A 10,255-nucleotide genomic window follows, 5' to 3' on the forward strand; every position below is an offset into this window, starting at 1 on the left:
CTTGATTTTGAAAACTTCAGTTAGGGTCTAACTTCCCATTCTTTGTTGAGCCAAATGATATGATAGGGGAGGGAACTAGGGAAGCTCAGAGGAGGTTAAATAGGGAGCAGACTCTGGGATAATTTGGAGGAAACAGAGAAGAAAAGTGTCATCTGAGTAAGGAAGAAGCTATTGTAAAGGGAGATGTTGGATTTCTATATGAAGGGGAACTCTGAGGGAAACTGGTCAAGGTTTGAACGACATATTGGTTATCTTTGTGGTGTGGGGTACCCTACAAACACCTCAGCAGTACTTAAGGAAACTTCAGTAAAACCTCCATCTCTCTTCAGTATTTCTGGTGGGGCTTTTTCCCTTCTTTGTGTCTCTTCCTACTTCTCTTCCTCTTTTTCTTTTTTTTTGCTTCTTCCTCTGGTAAGTCAAATGTCTAGAGAATACCCTTAGGTCAGGGGCAAAAAAACCTAGTGTCAAATTAAAGAATGGAGGCCATTAGACTGAGGTGGTTCCAATGCCTTAGCAGCCTACATAAGCAAACCCAAACCTAAGCCTCTAATTCCTCAAGGTTAAAAATTGAAACAAAGGACAACCAATCACAGTCAGTTAGGCTTTACCCAAATAAGGCAAGCACTTAAGCTATAGACAATCAAATAGTTCTCTTGCTTTGCTTCTGCCTCGTTTCTAGAAGTCTTTCTCTTAGCTCCTGTTGGTGGAGCACTCCTGACCACTTCTGGTCTGGTGCTGCCCAATTTGGTACAATTGTTGCTCAAATAAACTCCTAAAATTTGTAATATGCCTCTATTTATCTTATAACACTAGTTATATTTGGTTTACATATGATTTTTTAAAACATTCTACATTATATAATTTTACATTTGGGGAAAAATTGCTCTCATATATTAGACATAAGTAATCTAGACAATCTCTTCCTTTTTTTTTTTTTTTTAAGATTTTATTTATTTATTTGACAGACACACAACAAGAGAGGGAATGCAAGCAGGGGGAGTGGGAGAGGGAGAAGCAGGCTTCCTGCGGAGCAGGGAGCCCGATGTGGGGCTCGATCCCAGGACCCTGGGATCATGACCTGAGCCGAAGGCAGACGCTTAACTGAGCCACCCAGGCGCCCCTAGACAATCTCTTCTTGACAGGGAGTTTCAACTGGAGGTCAATTTAAAATGTTTAAGATTGTCAAAAGGAGAGCATGGGTTTAGAAAGGCTGTGACACCGAACTGTAGAATTCCATTATTAAACATAAAGCCACTGGTCAGATCCTGGAAACACTGCTGGCATTACGGGATATAACCTAAGTAACAGTAGTCGAAGTAGTAATAGTAATGAGATTAAGAGAAGTTAGTCCTGAAAGCTTCTATTTATAAGGAGCCTCCTGTGTGCCAAGGACCATTCTAGACATTGTCTCATTGAATTCTGTTGTTGTTGTTTTTTTTCTTTTAAGTAGGCTCCACGTCCATCATGGAGTCCAACGTGGGGCTAGAACTCATGACCCTGAGATCAACACCTGAGCCGTCATCAAGATCCAGGTGCCCCTTGTCTGATTGAATTCTCACTACTGTTCTATGAGGTGGGTAAATTACTTGCTCAGTGTTATACAGATTTGTAGCCATTCTTTGACATATCTTTTGGGCATGGACCACCAGGGAAATAAAACATCTATCATTAAGGATTCTGGCCTATTCTGTGGTGGACAATAAAGAGGCTTTTACTCTCAGAGAGGGTTCTCAAAACTTCTAATGTTGACCTGGTATCAGAATGGGCCTCCTTGTTTCTCAAACTTCCCTGATGAAGAGCCCATATGTATCCTGAAGCACTAGAGACTCCAGATGCACCTAGGGCCACAAACCTTTAGTCCATTTGGAATTGACACAATGAAAGAAAACAAATAGCTGGATATTTTCGTCTTCCCTTGCAAATACAGTAAGAAATGATTGTGAGGTGACTTCTTTTCCTCCCTCCTTTTCCTATCTCCTTCCTTCTTTCCTTTCTTCTTTGTCTTTTGTTCTTTCTTTCACGTATCTACTCAAACAAGTATTGAGCGGTTCCTTTCTGCAAGGCCCAATGCTAGACGCTGCGGCTGCATGATGGTGGTATAATAAGAAATACATATTTTGGTCTTTCTCCCAGGTTCCTGGCACAGAAAACCCTTGGAATTCCTTGAGTAATACTGGGGACAGGAGCATCTTTTGTTATTCATAATAAGCCCCTTTCAACCATACTTGAGTTTATGGTAATGAGATGACTCTTAGAAGGTGGAGGCTGGTTGCCAGAGGATCCAATCAGGTGATTTCAGTCCCACCCTTTGACCTCCAGGGAGGAGAGGGGCTGGAGAATGACTTAATCACCAATGGCCAAGGACTTAATCAATCATGTCAATGGAATCTCCATAAAAACCCTAAGTTATGGAGTTCTAAGAGCTTCTACATCAGTGAACACATCCAGGTGCTGGGAGGGTGGCACATCCAGGGATGGGGATGGGAGCTGCACACCCCCCTCCACCCACACCTTACCTTAAGTATCTCTTCCCTCTGGCTGTTCCAGAGTTCTAGCCTTTATAATAAACCGGTAAATGTCAATGAAGTATTTTTCTGAATTCTTTGAGCCCTTCTGGCTAATTATCAAACCCAAAGAAGAGATGGTGGAAAAGCTCAATTTACATCCCATTGATCAGAAGTGAAGACCTGGGTCTTAGGATTGACGTCTGAAGTGCAATCTTGTGGGACTGAGCCCTTAAATTGAGGTCATGTGCTAATTCTGGCCAATTACTGTCAGAATTTAGTTAAATTGTAGGATAGTCAGTGGCTGCTGAGAATTGGAGAATTCCTTGGTGTGGAGAAACCCACGCATCTGGTGTCAGAAATATCCTGTGGGCAAAGAGGAAGCAAATTTTCCTTTAGTTGATGTTCCTTTTAATTGTGTGCAAAGCACAATCTTTGCTTCTGGAGAGGAGAACCTAATTTCCATTCAGTGTGGATCATAAGCATCATGAGGTCAGGAGCCATGTCTCATTTGCCACTATATCCTCTACCCCCACCTTGCACAGGACGTGGCAGTAAGCATGTGCTCAAAAAATACGTTGCATGAATGAATACAAGGCTAGTATTGCTTCACTAATGAAAGGGTGCACTTGAAACCTCATCTGGTTAATGCCACCCTACAGACTGCCCAAACTGCCCTCCGGAAAAACAGAAGCAGCGTGAATTCTGATCCTGAGAGTGGTCATCTGGGATACATACCTTATGAAAAAGTATGGATGTTCAGGTTGAGTAATGAGACACTCCGTTTGCAAATAACACATGTTCGTTTTCATGTTGCTAAAGACTCTTTGCTAGGAAAAGAAACAGTTGTAATTTAATATGTAATGTTCTCAGAGTACGAGGCCAAACCACCTCAAGTTGTGAACGCTTTGGCTCTGAAGAGCCAGTCGGGGTCAGGGCAGGGCAGGACTTGGCCGAATGCCCCTCCAGAATAAACCAAACAGCTACAGGAAGTGGTTTCCGTGATTCAGTAGGTGGCACACTTCCTTTTGAGTCAGAACTGAATCATGGTCGTGAGAGACAAAAAAGACCTATTTCTTTATCCCATACTTTTTCCCTATTCCCAATAGTAAATTTATCACAGTCTGTCATATGACATATCCTGTTTAGTTTAACGTGTTTCACCAGAAAAGAAAAAAAATGCAAATCAACTACGAGGAGGCAAGAAGAGACTGGGAAACACAGCAGATGGAAATGAATCCAAGCATCATTCTTTCACCAGAGGACCATATTCTCCAAGGAGATTGAAAGAAAAGCCACAATCTGATTTCACTGGGGTCATCAAGGCCCCTGGTTCTCTCGACTGGAATCTGACCCATTTCCAGTGGAAGCAATTAGATCACACTTACATAAACCGTGTTGCTTTAAATGGCTCTGCTCTGCTCTTCCCTCACTGACCCTGGCTTCCGCCCTGGCCTGTCTGCTGGAAGGCCCTCCTGGTGCTGTCCCAAGCATGGCCCTCGTTCAGCTGTGGGTGAAATGATCCTGTTCTGAATGTACTGAATGCTGCTGGCAATGCTGTAAATTGTTTGGAGGCTTAAGGAAAAACCCCCTGGATATCAACAAGTCATAAAAACAGACATATTTTCTCAGTGTGTCTTTAATTTTTCAATATTTATAGTTCTGGGAATGTAAACATTTTTATCCATACTTTCATCTGATAAACTTGGTTTTATTATATCTTTGTTGCTTCCTTCTACCCCAGTTCCTTCTGTTTGGCTGCGTGTCTCAAAACAAAGATTCAGAAACTCATGCTGTATGTCCTGTATTTATATCACTCTTCGAAGACTGATAAGCAGACTGGAATCAAAAATCTTACTGCCATGGGGGCTCCTGGGTGGCGCCATTGGTTAAGCAACCCACTCGGTTCCGGCTCAGGTCATGATCTCAGGTTCGTGAGATCAAGCCCTGCATTGGGCTCTGCACTCCACGTTCTGCACAGAGTCTGTTTGGGATTCTCTCTCTCTCCCGCTTCCTCTACTCTGCTCGTGTGCACCCACACACTCTCTGTCTCTATAAAATAAATAAATAAAATCTTAAAAAAAAAAAGGAAACATTATTGCCGTGTTTGTATTCTGCAGCTGCTTCTGTGAACTATTCCAGTGGTTTGAAGAATACAACATTCAAAATCACATAGACTGTGTTCAGATTCAAGCTCAACAAAAAATTGCACAGCTCTGTGACCTTAGGTAAGTCTCTTAACCTCTCTGAGCCATAATTTCCTTCATCTATAAAATGGGACTCTAGCATAAGAACAATATTACTGTGAGAACTAAATAAAGCTTTTACTTAGTGCCGAGAACAGCTCCTAGCTCATATTTGGTGTTTAAAATAAGCTAGTGCCCTTTCTCTTTATTTACAATACCTTTCCATTGGGAGGTCAGAAGAGCGTTTGGACAGAACAGCTGCATGCGCACACTGAGTCTTACCCTTCCCCAAAGACGTCAGTCCCATCCAGCTCCTTCAGCACTTTCATCAACAGCACCTGCAGCATATGTCATATCAAATGGTATCCTTAATGGAGTGGTAGAGATGCCCAGCCAGGAAGCAGGCTTTAAAGCCAAAGCCAGCTCTTCTGGACAGGACAGTTGTGGCTGATAGATGGCAGCCAAATGTGAAGGGAGTCCTCATCTGACACGTGGAAGAGAGCACCTAGAGGATGGGCAGGAAGAAGAACCGGGGGCAGCACTCACAGCCAGACAGAGCAGCCGCCAGGCCCGGGTCAAACAGGCTGGTAGACAGGTGGAAATGCGAATACACTGGTGGATTTGAAATGCCCTTCTAAAACATCCATCCGTCCACATCCCTTCAATTCCTCCCGCATAGCCCTACGGAGAGGGTGATGGCTTTTGGAGAAGAGGAGTTGTACCCCCCCCCACCCCCAGAATTAAGGTCTGAAAGATCATTTTGTACTCACCTGCCTTAGAGCCATCACTTTGTATATGGTGGGTGCCTGGTTTCCTGGTTCCCTGACTGTCTCTTCCCCTGGACTGGGAGCTCCTAAAAGGCAAGCAATGTGTCTTACTTGTTTTTGAACCAACCCTTACCTGGAGCACAGTCCCTAACCCATAACAGATGCTCAACCAGTGTTTGTTGACATAAAAGAAATACAAGAAATAAAGTCGGAAGGACCACGGGAAAACTTCAACAGGAGTTGATGGCCTCTGGGGCCGAGGTCTCATAGGAGGACTGGCTGGATAGGCCAGTTTTGAGGAAAAGAGCCAGAAGTCAGAACCCCAGTGTGAGAATATAGGGAAAAGAAGACAGAAACCGTTTTTTGAAAATTGCACTTGTGGGCAGTCCAAGCTAGACATGACTTCTGGAGGTCTGGCCATTGTCTGAGTGGAGTGTTGATCGCGTGTGTGCTGGAGGCTTCTGCTTAAATAACTACTGGAGTAGGATGACTCAGCAGCCGGAGGATGGGGTGCTCTCAGGCTGTCTCCTCCTTTAAGTGACAAGTCATATTGCCCTGGGTGTCTGTGGCGGTCTCTGATATGACACACGATAGCTCCTGTCTTGCCAGCTCATCAGCCAGGGTGCCAAGTCACCCATCACTAATCAGGAGACTGACAGAAATGGTTTGACAGGCATGATCTCATGCCCAAGCCTGGAGATTACTCTTGACAATGGACTCTTATCCGTGGATTGCGTTTCTGAAATTTAGAGGCTGCTTTTAAATTTTTATTCTATCTCTCCATCAAGGACTTCTGATTTTCGTCAGGATAAAGTCAAATTTTGATATCCTGGCAGCTGAAGTCCTGCAGAAACTGATCTACACCTGCTCTCCTGGCACCATAGACCCTAACTATGCTTTGTTTCTCGTTTTCCCCTAACACTGGCTTGCTACTTTTTGTTTCTTTGTTTTCATCCCCGGCAGATATACAGTGGCAGGACAAAGCTTTAAGAAAGAGGCCTAGGAGGAAATCCTATCTAGTGCCTATTTCCTGAGAATTGCGGGAAGTTACCATTATTAAAATTTAACGGTATATTGCTCATGAACTAGCAGTGTTCTCTGGATTTTTTTGTTTGACAAATGCTGATCACCTTTCAAGTAGGGATCCAAGAATAGCTCAGATACACGGATCAAAAATTGCAGGAGCCCGTGAATGAAATTGTGAATTGGACCAGCTGCAAAGTGTTTTGCCTAAGAAGAACAAAGTAAGATTTAAAACTTTTATTCTTAAGCACTCTAGGTGTTTACATGTCTGCGGGACTGCTATCAACCTTCAGATCCCATTTTTGCAACCCACGGCTCAGATGAAGGAAGTAACCCACACCGTCCACACCACCACGCTTCACCTTTAATGCCACCTTACGCCCGCACTCCAGACAGCTTGTCCATTGAGAATTCTCTCAGCTGCATCAGTACATACAGTTCCTGGTGAGCGATGTGATCACACATTCTGTTTCCTCAGAACTTAGTTCAGTGGGCCCAGGACAGGTAGTGGTGCTTATTACTGTTCATTCAATTTGAATTTGAAAGAGGACCTCACCACTTTCTTCCATCCTCTGTAGCTTGTACTCAAGAATAATGGAGAATTGTGGCTTCGTATTTACCCCCCAGCGTTTTCATTGTCAACCTAATTATTATTTACAATAATAATTTCTGTTGGCAGACGGTGGTAACTCTTGAAGTCCCCTTTTGAACCCAGAGAAATGTTGTTCTACTTGAGATAAATGGGTAACAAATGGAGGAAATATTCAGAAATACTTGTGATTCTAATTCACTTGCAAATTTTACTTTTTCCACTTTGAGCTATGCTATAGTTACGAGTCCTTAGGAAATCCATTTTGGATTGCTTATGATTTTTAACATTATTGAAAAATGAAATAAAACATTTCATGAGTTTATTATAGATGTTTAAAAATGTATAGATAAGCACACAGAAGAAACTCTGCAACATCTACAGTCTCCCAACCCAGAAATAACCACCATTAATATTCTAGAGTTCCCAAGTTTTTCCACCTCTAAGGAATTCTGAACATGTTACTTTGTTATCTATTTTCAAAATTTAATAATAGTTGATGTACCTCTTTCTACACCAGTTTAATTGCTATAATGATTTATTATTTTATGGTTTTTTCATAATACATTTAAGCTTCCTTATTTTTCTCACTGTTATGCAAATGCTCCAAAGACACTTTTGTAAATAAATATTTGTCTGAATCTCCTGTTAAGTCCTACAAGTAGAGTTTCTGAATCCAGGTCATGATTTTTCTTAGGTTTCTTTTTTTTTTACTATGTGCTACAATTTTCCTCAAAAAATTTGTATCAGTTTATACTCCTACAAGTGGTGTAGATTTTTTTTTTAGAATCACCATGACAATCCCTGCTGCAAAATACCTTTAAAATAAACGTGTGTGTGTCTGTCTGTGAATTAACGAACATTTATTGATCATTGCCCTAAGTGCCATGCACTGATCTGGGTACTGAAAGAGTGAACGAGGTACGCGAAGACCTTCTCAGCTTAAATTTTTTGATGGAATTGAACTACAAGCAGATAATATCATTAATATCATTTCAGACTGGGATATATGCTGTGAAGAAGAGTAAAGCAGTGTGTGAATGCTTTTGTGTGAAAGTAAGGTGGAGTAAACTGTTTAGACAGATGGTCAGGTAAAGCCCGGTATAAAGATTCAATATCAAAACAGAAAATGTTTCTTAAACTAAGACTTGATTATTTTAGAAAACTCTGAATGTGGACAAGTACAAAGAGAAAATAAGAAGTTACCTACAGTTCTAGCAATTTGGTTCCTATCTTTTCGGTTTCGGTTTCATCACACACACACATAAACATGCACGTGCACCTATGTATTATTAAGATATTGCTGAGTACACTATACATGTTTGCTCAGCATATGAAGGCACTAGTAGTCAGAAGTTTGTATGACCAGTGGGTCCAGTGAGAAGATTCAGTGCTCAGAAACTTAGGGTTTTATTCTGTGGGACAGCAGTTATCAAGAGTTTTGCAATTGCAACAACAACTGGCAATTTGGTTTAAAATATTTCCTTTCCCTCTTTTTCTTAAAAAGGCTGCATGGTGTATATACAGGTTTGCTTTTTTCATTAAAGTGGGTAAAAATTCATTCCCTATGGCAGAAAAATCTGCAATGGGCTAGAGATCTTTGGAGAAGCCACAGAAGGCCACAGGACAGGCTCTAGCAATCACAGTTTTGAGATTAAAATACCAATAGGAAAAAACTTGCTAATGCAGTCTTGCAAATTCTTGGAGCATATCCTCCCACCTCTGAAAACATTGCAGCCTCTAAACAGCACCATTCTGCCCCGCAGTTGTAAAATAAGGAGTCTTTTCTGACACTTTTTTCTCTTAGAGCCCATACCCAGTGCATCAGCAAGTCCTGTTGGCTTTACCGTCACATTGCATCCTGACTCCAGCCATCTCTCACTACCTCTGTCGTCGGCCCCGGGCGCACAGTACCACCATCTACCTGTGAAAACAGCAGACTCCTTCTTCCTGGTCTGCTTTTAAACTTTACTCCTCCTCCTCTCACTCCAACTCTGTAACCCCATAAGACCTTTCCCCCAGAACGGCCAGGGCAACAGTATTTCTATAACAGAACCAAGGCAGAAAACAGAGGGCATACACAAAGTAGGTAATTTGAAGAGTTTAATAAAGGAGCAAGTTACAAAGACAAGGACAGGCTTGAGGGAAATCAAAAAGGAATGATGTGCTGTCTCAGAGCAGAGAAGTAGTTACCAGAGTCCAGAAAGGGGGATGTCCAGACTTCACCCCATGTGAGCTCTTTGATGCCCTCCTTTCTGTCCAGTCCTGTTCACTAGGAGCACTGAGCCAGAGGAGGGTAAAGAGCGGATCTGGAGGGGCAAATCAAAGGAATCCTTTAAAAATGTAAATCAGAGTGGGATGATGACATCCACTGGAGCTCTACATCGCCCAGTCTGCCTGACCACCTGCGGCTGCCCTCATGGGCCTCTGTGCTCTGCCTGCGTGGGATCCTCGTGGGGACAGTGAGGTAGGCAGGGGACAGATCATGCAGGACCCAGTAGGGTTTGGACTTTATCTTGAGGGCAGTGGGAGCCTCTGAAGCCTTTAGGCAGGGGGAAGATGTGCTTCCAAATGAATAAAGGCTCAAATAGTAGCACAAATAAACAAACAAACAAAAAAATGTAAATCAGAGAATGTCCTACCCCGCTCCAGATCCTGGAATGAATGTATGCCTGTCTCATTCATTAGTGGGATAGACTTTTTCTCCTCTTGGTTTCTGTATGGAGGGAGTAATTCCTAAATACATTCCGACCTTCTCTCTGTCTCTAGATACTCTGCTCCTGGGAAGATGGATTGACTTCTCTGGTTGATAAGTGTGGGACAGAATACGAGGTGCGGCCCCCTTTGCCCCCTGGGAGTGACAGCCGACAGAACGCAGGCGCTCTGTCCTGCTCTGCCATCATGTCCGTCTTCCTCAGGCTGCCTTGGCCCTGCCAATGGATGCACTGATCACTGCTTCTTTCTGCCTGCTCCGGGGGTTCAACATTAGCTGGTCCACTGGGTTGAAGAACCCAGAGCAGCATCTAACAACTGCCTCAATAGGTAATAAAGCTGGTGTGTTGGCTTCCGTCTTTACTTTAGAGCAGAGTTTCTTCCTTTATTCATTCATTACATGTGTTTTGAGAGAATGCTCTATCCCTGCTTGGGATTCATGAGAGAGGGAGAAAGGAAAAAACAGATAAAAAT

General features: G+C 42.7%; 1 long non-coding RNA gene across 1 annotated transcript; it reads left to right on the top strand.

The window, feature by feature from the left end:
* Positions 1-1,473: 1,473 nt before the first annotated feature.
* LOC118016994 lies at positions 1,474-9,948 on the top strand. The gene is made up of 4 exons (XR_004681005.1): positions 1,474-1,573; positions 4,625-4,732; positions 6,729-6,924; positions 9,839-9,948. It is a non-coding gene; the product is annotated as an uncharacterized LOC118016994 (long non-coding RNA).
* Positions 9,949-10,255: the final 307 nt, after the last annotated feature.

Source organism: Mirounga leonina, unplaced genomic scaffold, assembly GCF_011800145.1.
Source record: "Mirounga leonina isolate KUSES-001 unplaced genomic scaffold, KU_Mleo_1.0 Mir_168, whole genome shotgun sequence".
Classification (NCBI taxonomy): Eukaryota; Metazoa; Chordata; class Mammalia; order Carnivora; family Phocidae; genus Mirounga; species Mirounga leonina.